General features: G+C 33.4%; 1 pseudogene; it reads right to left on the bottom strand.

Moving 5' to 3' along the window:
- The window catches only part of LOC149145329 ((-)-camphene synthase, chloroplastic-like), a 28,798-nt pseudogene extending 15,593 nt beyond the window's left edge, over positions 1-13,205 (bottom strand).
- Positions 13,206-14,464: the final 1,259 nt, after the last annotated feature.

Consider the following 14,464-nt stretch of genomic DNA (forward strand, 5'->3'; position numbering starts at 1 on the left):
TAAAATATCCATAGTCACATCACATAAATAAGTGATATAATAGCTTCGATACAAGTTATCAATATTTTTCAACACAAAATTCTTGTGATGAACAAAAAGAGAGTCGTACATAATTTCCAATAAATAAAATGGCAAACTCAACATCCAACACATTAGAATAGAATCTGTTAATGGAAATGCTAGGAAAGAACATAAATTCAGACAAAATTCATATTAAAACATTATTCATCACTATAATATACACATGGAACGAAATCTTCCCAACTTGGTTATCGTCACTGAAGCCCAACCTAAAAGTTAATAAAGGACACTTCTGATCTTGTGAGCATGTCAGATATCTAACTAATATTTTCAGTGCCAACACCAGACAATGGAAATTGGCTAGCAAATGATTCAACCTTCTTTTTGAGATCAACAATGCTATTTCGTCGTTGGAAATTATCTGATTTAAAAAATTCTATAAAATCTTTTAATTTTGTACTTTTCACAGAGCTCTTAGCCTTAATGGCTATCTGCACCCCCTCATGGTAAAATCTGCAACCTTAATAAAGTCATCCTCATGAAGCCCAGAGGTGGTTAATGTAGGAGTCCCTATGTGTATACCACTAGAAACCATAACACTTTTATCACCTGAAAATGTAAGTTATTAAAGTAAGCTATATCATCCCATGGATTAAGGAAAATTAATGAATCCCTTACATCTAAATATACAAATAAAAAATTCATGTAACTTGGTACAAAATTCTTGTTCAGTGTGGTAGAAGGAATGACCAAAACATCCTCTACTCTTGCACCATCAATGCCCTTCCAAGACCATTAATGTATAGCATGTTACATTCAACCAACTAAATCCAATAGAAATCAATATACAAGTAGGTTGTGTACTCCAGCGTATGAAAAGAGGATCCTTACCAAGGGCCTCAAATCAATTAGAACTAGGTGATTTCACTATCATGAGACACCAAATTGTAACCCAAATCTATTAGGCTATTTGCAAGGGCTCAGAAATTTGCTACAACTTACTAAAACTATTTTACCTTTGATAAGAAACAAAATCCATTCAAAAAATAATTCACATGCATGAATTTTACAGAAGCTTAGACATGTGAGAGTGCTACAACTGTACTTGATAAGCCTTGAACTCTATAGTTCCATCATGTTTTAAACAAACAACCGACCCTCCTATGGTATGGTTATGTGGTCCTCCCTAGAAAGCCACAAATTATTTCATGTATCTTTTAGAAACAAAATGATACAAAAAATCGATATATCCAATATTATGATATTAGTGAGCAAGAGAACAATATGGATGATGGAGGAAAGGAAGGAGAACTCAGATTGACCTGTAACCCTGGAAAAAATACATTTTTGATGGTTGTCTCTAGGTCGACCCCCAATATTGGGTCCTTCCTGGAGAATATCATGCCTCCCCAAGGACCTCGTAAAGACTAAAAATCACAACCCTCCAATCCAAAAATATTTTAGAATGAAAAATATCACAAAGATAAAAATGAAAGGAAAAAAGTGAAACAATTGACAAACAATTCAAGGAACATAATGAGTTTCATCGAAGCTTTGATCTAGTAGTCATAAGAAATAGAAAGAACATAAAAAAATGAAAATAGGAAACTGAATCAAAGAACATTTAAGAGAATCAAAAGGAAAACCTATGCCTCTTAGCTCTATAATCACTCCTCCTATAATGGGAATGGCATATTTGTTTTAGTTATTCTTCGTTTCTTGAACATTAATGGTATTTTTTTTCTTCTACAAGGGGTGAATGGCCTAGATATATATCATTAAGATAGATCCAAAAAAAGTTCCATCTAATATACTCATATTTTTAATCGAAAGGGTGAAGTGCACATAAAATTAATAGCATCAACTCACCTTGTGCGTTGTAGGTTTTACTACATCATAAATATCAAATGAACTGACCATTATAGAATCAACGATGAGACCATTTATGTGTGCCATGTCCATCATTAAGTATGCCCCAACTATATTGGAAATCTTCCCAAACCACAAACTTTTTACTACTAAAAAGCATAAAAAATCCAACATTACATACTATAAGAACATATTAATAAAATATGCTAGAATAAACATTGTTGGAATGAGAAAGTTTTTATAGGACTGCCATTATAAGATCTAGAAATACCCACCTTCAATACCTACCTCATCTGAGGGTAATCAATGTCTCGGGGATATGCACTAGTAGCAGCAATGATAAGCTTGATCCTAAAAGGGGTGGCATTCTTCTCAAGCATATCATAGTCAATGAATCCTATAACCCAAGAAAACAAACCCGACCATTAACACTTTGAACACTTCCCCAAAATATTTGTTCAATATTTGTCAATGATGGAATTGTTTCCCTCCTAATTATTATTAGACTGTAAATGCGAGCTCACTTGAGGACTCATCTAGACAATATGGCATTGATTCAAAGTAAATTGCTGTAGCAGATACTCGCTTTTTCTATCATGAATCCATGAGACAGATGCCCTCAATGTGGTAAGTCCAAACCCTAAACATTGCAAAGAAAATTTTCACATGTTACATGCCCAAATAGGAATGATAATCTTACTAAAGGAGGTTCATAGTTCAGAACCATACGCACCATAATGCGATGATGTGGTTGGAGGAGAGTTGTATAAACAACAAAATTAGTTGGGGATCGGGATACTGGGTGAAAATTAACACCCCATGTACTGTTGTCAAGATGGAATGCTTCTAGGGCCCTCTGCTAGCAAAGCCTCTCACTTTGGTCAATGAATTCATTTCCATCATATTATATGCATGACATAAATCCGAACCCAACACAGTAGTGAATAAATATAGAAAAGTCTCAAACAATTGTATCCATTATTATGGTAACAAATACTCATTCAACAACTACAGGTCTATACACTATAACACTGAACCCAGAAACCATTACACACATGTCAAACATTCAAACTAAAAATTACAGGTCCAAAAGCCAAGAGAAACTGAGTTTAACAAGAAAAAAATACCAAGTGGCAAGAAGAAATTGCCAAGTGGCTTAGACACAATCACAATCATGATGGTGCCATTCTTCACATTCCAAGTTATATCTTCAAGACCTTACCTCTTACTAGGGAGTCCTCTTGAATACTTGTTTTTTAGACATGATCCAACAGCTTCCACAACTACCTACGGTGTTAAATTTTCAGAAGAAATAAGTTCCAAGCCATTGAATTGGGACTGCTTTTCTTTCTCAATTATCACATTCATTTCAAGATTGAGCTCACTCAGAGGAGGATCTAGAAAGCTTTGCTTACCCTCCGCATGGAGTAATTTACAAACTAGATAAAGAAATCACAATAAATTTAGTACCCTCAATAACTGAGGCACGGTTTGACAGGAGCATTAATTGCATTATTGACTTCTACTATTTTTGTTTAGTGGCATTCGAAGTGAATCTGGATCAAGAAAAAAGTCTTTATCAAGCCATTCACTAACCATTAACTCAACAAAACTATAAATAAAACTGAGGTATTTGAACATTAAATGAAGATAAGAAGCTTATTTGCAGCAACTCAATTGACAAATGAATCTTCTAAACACCTCCAAGTTAAACTATATGAAATTATGATCTGTGCTTTCTTCACTTTGTCTTTAAATGGAAAGATTATCAAGGATGTCACATAGGTTATCTATACATGTAGAAATTTCAACCAAAAACAAACACATAAATATCTAAATCACAACGTGAATTGTGAACAACATGCACACCTGGGAAGTTGCAGGGTTACACCAGCATGAATGCCAAAGTATTTCCCATTGTCAATATTTTTATGATATAAAAAGGTTTATATGATGGGCACTGCCTCAAAGTCTCAAACCTCCTAATTTTCTGCTTTTCTGTTGCCAAGGAACCCCCAAAACTAGTTGTGAAGTTTTGGGCATCAAATTTGCAGTTGGGTTCAAATTATATTGACCCAACAAGCCCACCCTACTGGTCCACTGCCCATTATCACCCACAATGGATATGTTTGCACATGAAACAAGATCTATCGTCTGTGCCCACTTCAAAATGTGAAAAATAATCAAATATCGGGAGACAGGTGAATCCATAACTTGATGTATTATGGATAATTCTCTAGCAAGGGTAGACATGAAAGACACCAAAAGCAGCACCAGTTTGAATTTGCCTCTCGCGCATTGCTGACTTATGTTCGAATAGCAGATAATATAAAGAACAAGATATCACACATGCAGGAGCAGTTGACTTGGGTTCGAATCACAGATAATATATAGAGCTAGAATATCACACATATTCGCAGACAATATATATAACAAGAATATCACCTTGGAAAGCACCAATAAAAGGCCATGGATAAGTTTTATCAACCTCTAGATTGCAACCCACCTTGGAGCTTTAACCTTTGGAGTCATTTATGCCTTCATATAGGTATTTTATTTGATAATGTACCTGAAAAGGAGGGATTTCTTTGTCTACAAAATTGTTATTCCTTCTTTCCTATCCAAATTGTTGTAGAGGCAATTAGGGGCAATGATCTATGTTATTTGACTGCTCTGTCATCAAATAGCCCAACAAGGAAGCCTCCTGCCAAGTACCCTATCCTCAAATAAGGGGAGAATAACACCCCATACCTCTTGAGAAAAAATACAAATGAACACCAGCATGTGCTCTATTGTTTCCCCTTCACATTTGCATAGAGTACAAATTCCAAGACCCTACCTTGCCCTATTTGTATAACCTCTCACGTCAAAACATTATTCGTTAGGAAAACCACATAAAAATTATGGATTTCATTGAAGATTTAACTTTCCAAATATTCCCCACCACCAAGCTACTACTACTGCTTCATCATCAAAGATAGGCTTGTACCGCAAGCAAGCTATCAACAGTAATATGGCAGGATTGTTGGACCATACAACTTTCATCCGTGAAGATGACATGGAGACAACTCTTTGCTCCTAAATGCAACCAATGTTTAGTTTAGAAAAAAAAAAAATATATCTTGATTTTGCACTGAGCAACAACAAAATATACAAAATTTCCTTGTGATAGAGTTGCTAAGATGGAATCTTCATCTACAAACATTTACCTATTAGGATGAGAAAATGAAAATCAAATTTCTTTCTTATTCCAAAGACTCCAATGGCAAGATAAAAAAAACACATCAAGTTTTTTTACCCCAACACGCCAACAAGTAGCAAGCCCCAACTATATAATATAAGAAAGTAGTAGGTGTCCCAAAGGCCTGAAGGGGATCTAATGGAAAGAAGTGACCGTTGTCAGAAGCCTTCCAATCAATATATAAATATATGCATGTAGATTTATTATTATTTTAATTAGAAATCTTCAATTAAATAATAAAATTTAATTACGTCTCTCCCAATCTAAATTGCTTATTAGCATAATTCACTACCTTCATACATCTTGCATTTTTTAACAGCTTCGTAACATGTGGATTAATTTCCTTTTTGGTGCACAATATCCACCTTTTAGGACAATATGGTGCAGTGTCCCAACCCCTATAGATGATTACGACAAAATAAGAATAACAAAGAAGATGAAAGGTTGTACAAACCAACATATTTTTCAAACAACTACTCCAACATCAGTACCCTAACTTTTTCATGAAGATATCATATTAAGAACATTTGAAAAATGGTGGGAAATATGTGTAGCGACTATCTCTCTTTTGCGAGGGTGATGTGGAAAAAGTGATAATATTTCACTCTTTCGATTATTATTTTTTGTTAAATCAGAAAAGCCAATATTAATGGAGATATTGGTATTTTTCACTAAATTTTGTGAAGTGACTAAATCTAGCTTTAACCGTTCACCTTAAGATTTTTTTTACAATATAATTTCCTAAGTCTATTTAATATCTTCATTATCATAAAAACCAACCTATATCCATCTTAACTCCACATCTACCACTCTAACAGGGATGAAATCTATTTATCCCTCATCACTTGGTAGACCTGGAATTAAGATGGATCTAAGCTGATAGAATTTCCCCTTTAAATAGTCTATGCTCACATGAATACCATGGTATTACCATGGGTCAATACCATGGTTTATCATAAACCTGGAGCTTAAAAACTACTATTAGTAATTTATAAAAATTAATAAAATTAATAATTGATTTTTTTTTTTTAACCAAGTCAAAATGTTTAAGTGACATTAAATTACAAGATCGATTTTTACTCTTAATCTACCAAGCCCAGAGTGGGATCAAATATTTTTTCACTCTATGCTAGTTCACATATCACGATATTTGATTCCTCTCGGCACTCAGTAGATCCAGAGTAAAGATGGATCTATGCTGGTTTAATTCCCCCCTTTAAATAGGCTACATTCCATGTGAATACCATGGGTCAATACCATGTGCCATCTTTATTTTTATTAATACTAATATTAGGGCTAATAATGTTTTTTTGCACGGTAATAATAATAATTTGGCCATTGGTATTTGGCCCATAGGCTTCGCCTAAATATAAAAAATTTATTAATGTCCTTAAATATAAGGTGACTTATAGAGTAAATATAAGAAAATAATTTATTTATCTACCATACCTCTCGTTTATTTATGTTTTTATTAATTTACCATACCTGTTTTATAAATATGGTATTTGGCCCATATGATTCACTTAAATAAAACCTCTTTTTTTGAGCCTTCTCAAATAGAAAGAGGGTTATAGACTAAATATAAAAAGAAGTTTATTTATTTACCACACCTCTAGTTTATTTATATTTATATTTATTTACCATACCTTTGGAGTAAGTATAAAAAGAGGTTTAATTTATTTACCATACCTCCACTTTATTTATATTTTTATTTATTTACACCCTTTCGTGTTCCTAAATATAAGGCGACTTATGGAGTAAATATAAAAAAATGTTTTAATTATTTACCATACCTCTCGTTTATGAGCCTTCTTAAATAGAAAGAGGATTATGGACTAAATATAAAAAAGGTTTTATTTATTTACCATACCCCTAGTTTATTTATATTTTTATTCATTTACCATACCTTTGGAGTAAGTATAAAAAGAGGTTTTATTTATTTACCATACCTCCACTTTATTTATATTTTTATTAATTTACCATACTTCTTTTATAAATATGGTAGTCGCCCCATAGGATTCAATTAAATAAAACCTCTTTTCTGAGCCTTCTTAAATAAAAAGAGGGTTATGGACTAAATATAAAAAGAGGTTTTATTTATTTACCATACCTCTAGTTTATTTATATTTTTATTTATTTACCATACCTTTGGAGTAAGTATAAAAAGAGGTATTATTTATTTACCATGCCTCCACTTTATTTATATTTTTATTTATTTACACCCTTGCCATCGATGAAAACCAAATTTGAAAACAGGGAGCCATTCATAGAGGAAATCAGGGCGATTGGGACCAAATACGACCTCCCAAACCACCTCCGAAACTAGAAAATGGGTGATTGCAAACAAATTTAACATTGCAAAGCAGAAAATCGGGTGATTGTAATCGAATATAACATCCCAAACCAGGCGAATTGGGTCAAATGAGTCTTTTCATAGTTTATATGCCCCTTTTTTTGGGCTAAATTGAATAAAATAATTATTTTTTAAATAAAAGTTGGACTAAATATATGAAATGGGTGTTTTATAAAAATTTCATTGCTCGAAAATGAGAAATCCATTAAATTTCACCCTTGGGCTAAAGTTCACCCCTAAAATTTACCATGCATGGTATTAGGGGATTGATAAAGGCTTTTAAGGTAATTATAGCTCTTCGAGGGAATTATATTATTTTGTTTAGTTTTATGAATTAGAAATTTACTTCAAAACATCTTAGGATTAAATTTACATAGGTGCCTCAAATTCTCTTGCTTTTTATATATATAGTACATTTTCTTACTTTTAATAAGAGATTTGTACATATCTATCTCATCACACTTTAAATATTGATTAGGAGTATCCCTAATACCTTTTATAGAAAATTTACAACCCTTATCATACATTAAGGGTTGGTAGTTATATTATTCCTTCTATATGACATGTTGATAGAGAACATACTAATGATAGGGGAGATGGTTGTAGTAAGATTATGATAGTGGTTTTTGATGTGATCCTTATAAGTCAAGAGGTGTAAATCCATATTTGAATTCTTTAGGAAGATATCCATTTTACTTTTGTTGAAAAAAACTCCTTTGATTCTCACATTTCTCTTGCATATGGATTTTGTGTGTGAAAAAGTTTATAATTAAGCTAAAATAATTGCGATCAAAGTTAGACTTATGGTCATTTAATAGATCAAATTTTACAATTTGGTTGGAAACAAGGATATCAAATATTACCTAATCCATGGAATTTATACTAATCCCATGAGTACAAGTAATGTGGTTATAATTTGGCCACTTGATTATTCCATTGCAAATTATGAGGTTTTGAGAACTATAGATCTGGGCTAAGTCAGTTCCAAATAATTATTAATTAGGTATTTAGAGTTTCTTTCTTATTTAATAGCTAAAAGAAGGTCCTGATCTAGTTGTTAGGGAATTTAATTGTGAGTTAAATTACTTAGCATTAAATTATCAATCTAGGTTTGTATACTTGTGAAGTACACTTGCACAATATATGTTAGGAAATCAACATTCACTTTTAATTATAAAAGAAGAATTCTAATAGCAAGAAATATATGGTAAACTTATGAAAATGAATCAAAAGAATGCGATGAAGTTAAAATGAAATCTCAACCTAAAAGGAAATTGAATTTTAAAGACTGCAAGTGAAAGGAAAATCTATGAGATGAAATCTAGTGAAAGGACACACACGAATTGATTGAAGCAATGAGATGACTATCCTTGAAGGCAGTTAAAGAAAAGGAAATGTTCTAATCCAACAAAATCAAAGACAATTTATTCGAGGAAGGCAAAGAAATTTTAATCTAATGGAAGTATTTGAATTTAATCTCGGAAAGCATTGGAAAATTAACCTACGAAAGTAGGTGAATCTAATATATAAAATCATGTAAACTTAATCCATGAAAGAAATTGAAATTTAGTCTATGAAAGTATATAAATATTTAATGTAGGAAGGCGAGTAAATGTAGTCTATGAAATCTTGTAAATTTAATATATGAAGGAATTCAAGACTGTAAAGCAATTTGAGAATTTAGTGTTTGTTCAAAGCTTAGATTTCATTGATAAATTAAAACCATGATTTTCCTATGAATGCTTGTGCAAGAAAACTATGTTATAACGTATTATATGCAAATGAAATAAATATGCTTGACATAAAAGATAACATAAATTAAAAGAGAATAAAAACATCTAATCAGAGGACTTGAAATAAATATTACATAAAATGAGCCTAAAAGAAACTTATCTATACTGCAAAAAATGAAACATTAAAATACGCCCCATACTCATCAGGTGGCTATCCTAGAGTGCATGAGAGGTGGAAATTTCAGGAAGCTGTTTGATCAAACACCATATCTCATCATAACAAAATAACCATATCAAAGGATTGTATTAACATCAATAGTATTCATAAGATCAAGTATAAGCATAGTTTTAACATTCCCAAACTTAAAACATCTTTAAATAGATAAGGCACTCTTATTTATATAAAAACTAAGATAACTAATTAACAAATGTAGATCCATAAATCTCTCCTAGATCCACATAGCTCTTGTAGATTGACAAATATCTCATATGGTTACAACTATGTGTTAACATCTTGCAACTCATCTGCCTTTATATCCTCTCAAATATCTCTCATAGCTTTGATAGGAGACACTTATGAAAAATTCGATGATTCTTCTCCAGGAAATGTGCTTCATCAATGATCTCACATCTTAATGAAATCTTTAAGAGTTTGAAGAGGAAATTTGAATTTGAGACTAAATATGATTGTGCTGAAATCTTCAAATATGCCTACACACATCACAAAACTTATACAACTTTCATATATAAGTTAATGCATGTTTATTTTATGATATTTAACCATAAATTTACTCAAAATACCAAAATAAATGTATTGGAAAATAATATGTCTAAACCTATATTTAACCATTAATATGGCCTAGTGCATATTTATGGAGTTGTGGAATATGGTAAATACTAAAGGAAAATGAAAGAAAAGAGGGTGAAATGGATGACATTTTGGAGGCCCAACATCCCTCCCCCCCACACCCCAACTGAAGATGTTGCATTTTCTCAAGCAACTTTGCATTGATTGTCATGGATTGAAGTCATATTATTTTCTGTAGCCTTGATGTATGCAAGATCTATCAACAATTCATTTTTGTGACTTTGAGATACCTCCAATACTTGCAAAGTCTTCTTCAATTGTTTATTTTTCTCAATATCTTAATGTTGTAGAAAGTCTTCTTTGTTTGAAAGAGATCTAAATGGAAGCTCTTGTGGTTGGTTCTTGTGTGGAAACCCTAAGTATTTCAAGTGTTGGTTCTTGTGTGGTAACACTTTTTTTATTCTTATTCTTGTTGCAATAAGGAATACTTGAAAAATGTATTCAAAATGAAGACCTATATATAGACATCAAGTGATCCTTGCTCATAATCTCAATATTTTCAAAACATATCTATCTTTGAAAAAACATAGCAACAACATTCAGTTAGGAGAAGTATGTTGGTCAATAATGTATGGGGTTATGAAATATGGAAATAAAAAATGGTAATGAATATTTGATGCAGGTCTACCATGCAAACCCAAAATCTTTACTCTGCTCATGCATATAAAAATGCATCTCCAAACATTTGCACAGATAAGACGCCTTCTAGAAATTTGTACACACCTCAATTGCAGAAGCTCCTCAATTAAAAGTCATAAACTCAACAATCTTCATTATGGTACTCATTCTGTACCAATTTTCCCCAACGCTGAATTGTGACTTACCATTCATCCATCATCCTTGAATTGACAGCTCTTTCTCTACGCCCTTGACTCCTTATGTAGGAATTTTAACACAAATTAGCATCGATTTATGTAAATTGATCTGTCTTCATCCGTCGAATCTGCCACTTCAATACATATCACTTCCACCGATGGCCTTCATCTTTGGTACGCTTTTACTATAGTTCGCACAGAGAATTAACAACCTCTGCGTCCATCCTTTTCCGTCATCCATCTTCACAATTTCATTCGATCCAATTTCATCATCGAAGGTCTGCTCATTGTTTTCTTTGGTTCAATTTCTCTGGTTTTGCCTTAACTTGTGGATTCACTATACTGCTCTCGATTCTCCAGTCGATCAATACCAATCTGCATCTTCAACTTATACTAACCAAAGCATTCAAACATATATATCAGTATGATATAAACAAACAAACACTTACGTATCAAATTTATTGGAATTTGTCTCCATCTTCAGCGCGACAATCCGCTCAATCTATCTCTATCAATTCTGTCTCCATTTTTTATTCGATTACTCTAACTCCACGCAGAATATTTTGATCTCAATTTTGGAATCTGCATTCTTCCACATAATGACAGATTATGTATCATCCAGACCATGGTTTGATTTCACCACTGGCACAAGCTCTGCGCCATACCCCCATCACTAGGTCGGTTCCTCAATTCTAATTGAGCCTTCCACAGATTCATCCAAAATCCCTCCGTCCATAATTCCACTACGCTATCCTAGAAATCGACTTTCCAAAGCCAATATACCAATACCAATTTGAATCGAACTTCGATTCAATCTTTCTCTAGAATGATCGATCCCTTTTCTTACATCATCTTTAGCATGTGTAGATTGAATTCCATTCAATAAATAATTCGATATTAATTAAAATCGATGCTTTCATCATATGCTTTTCACAGTAATTCAAACATTCTCTAAACAAAACTTAACCAAGAATATATATAATTCACATAGAATTTCCAAAACAAATTCCTCATCAATGTAGTCAAGTGTAATCAATTATAAAAACTCTCTTGGTTCATGGCTAGATTTTCAAATCGATGGCCCTTTACAAATGCCTAAAGGCTTACAAACTTTTTCTGTCCAAGCCTCACCTCTCCTCCCTATTCTATTCTATCACTTCCTTTTTTTCAAGAGGAAGTTATACATCAGTCATACCTAACTACTTCTTCCCACACATGAAGAATTAGTTATTCAGTTATAACTCATCATCATTTAACTAAACTAGACCACTTTTAACTACCTACCCTTATTGAAATTAACACAAATTTAACAACTAAGCCTTCCTCAAGTCTTGCATTTAGCCACAACATGTGACCACCCTATCACATTGCTGGCCCGGTCTAGATGCTCCTGCATCAGACTCTCACGGTTGAAAACATTCATGATCTCCTGATCATGTGCTTTCAAAAAGGTATGAAGAAAAATAAGAATTCCTCCTGGATCCCAGACTTTGTCCTGGAGTTGTCCATATGCTCTTCTCCTCCGTTTAGGCGGCATGTTAGCTGCTTCCTGCTTCATCTTCCTTCTCTGGTCACAATAGTTTGGGGCTGAAAACACCGTAATAAGTTTGTCGTTGTGTTCAATTTCATCGTCCTCTTTAACTTCATGAGACCTAACCACCTGCGCAAGATTGTTTTCTTGGAAAAATATTTTGGTCACATCTTCTCCAAAAGACAAACAAACCTCTCGTTTGTTGGGTCCACGCCCTTTATGGTGCTGTGGATCGCTACAAAGTATTTCACACATCAGACCCTCTTCAGGTGGCTCTCGGAACTGAACAATGTCTTCGATATCATCCTGTTTTATACTATCAACACTAAAACGACTATCAAGGACAACAAAACTCTTGTCATTGAGGACATGAGCCAAAAGCAAACGACAAAACGATTCAACAAAAATCTCAACCATACTTCCGATGTACTTGGACTTGACTTCGCCCCCAAAACTATAAATCTGGTTCTTACTCCTACTTCCTTGATTTCCTCTTGGACACATATACTTGAATACAAATGGCACAAGTATGACTTCAATTGAAAATGAACCTCGATCAACAAAATCACCATTAAAAAGATAAGGATTGTCCTCCGAAGGAAGCCTACTAACCTCAAAGATGTTAAAAAGGTCATAATGCTGACCATGTATGTCATCACAAACAGTGAATTGTTTTCCATTCGGAGAAATCGCCTCCAGCAAATCCTTTACTTGCAATAATATTTGAAATGCACACCTTCTGTGTATACTTTCCTCATTCTTGAAGTCATCCATCTTTATAAATTCCAATGTTACATTTTCTCCTTCTACTCCATGCTATCGCTCCACCTTTATTGAATGAAAATCAATGGGTTCAACAACCGAATGATTCACCATATCATTCACTGAGATGGCCTCAATAAATCTAATTTTTTTGAGCACTGCTTCGGTCTCTTCAAACTTTTGGGTGGCATCAGGACCATTTGGACAAATTCTTTTAACTTGCTGAAATTATTTTAATATTTGACTGTTCACTTTTCCTGATGCTGCCAACCTTTGCCTTCTAGTCTGCTACAACCTCAATTTCTTTATGTTCTTAGTCTCTATTTTCATTTTACTGCTACTGCTGCTTCTCCTCGTTCCTCCTGATGTCTTCCTCTGAGACACTTTCGACATGATTCTTCTGATTAATTCAATTTTCTTGTCCAATAAAACTTCAAGTTGCTGATTTCTTGTTGCCTGCTGAGCTAAGACGACTTGCTCAATTCTTACTTGTTCAATTTTTACTATCACTTGTTGACTTCTTGCTCCTGTTCTTACTGCCACCCAATCATCCATGCCCTCTTGTTTTCTGCTTTCTCCTATCAGCAACTTACTCGACTGGTACATTTTGTACTCTTTTCTGTTGTCTTCATCTCTCTGCATCTGCAATTTCCAACCCTGAAATTGAGATTCTTCCTGTACTAAATTTTGATTTTTCAGCATCATTTCCAGCAACATAATGTCCTCATCCCATGGTTTTGAAATTTCCACAGAATTTTATTCTTCCTTCATTTAACTGCTCAATTGAGTCAAATGCTTCTCAACACCGGCAACAATACCTGCATTCACCAATAAATGGTTAGTTTTAAAGAAATAGGATCTTTCGGTCTCTTTTGATGATTCAGGCATCAATCTCCCATCATTGACTTTCTGGACTTCAATAGATCTTTTTTCGAATTGTTGGTTGCTTTCGTCTTCATTCGGTTGATTCACAGTTTCTTTAATGTCCCTACAGACACAACTTCCTTGCGGATTCTGATCTTCCATCTCACTGCCAAATAACTTCTGCTCGATTCCTCTGATTTCGACATCATATCTATTAATGTCATTTTCTGTTCCTACAATTACATCATCATTTAAAAATTTATGACATTCATTCAACTACATAAGTGTTAAAAATATTTCATCTCTATCATGCATAGTAACCGTAATTTCTCCTTGATCAGATTCTACAGGTTTTCCTCCTCCATCGGGTTCCTTTAGCCATCGTTCCAAAAACTCGATTTCCCTTT

Source organism: Pinus tabuliformis, chromosome X (genome assembly GCF_031772625.1).
Source record: "Pinus tabuliformis cultivar Carrire ecotype Pingquan chromosome X, CPIR1, whole genome shotgun sequence".
NCBI lineage: Eukaryota > Viridiplantae > Streptophyta > Pinopsida > Pinales > Pinaceae > Pinus > Pinus tabuliformis.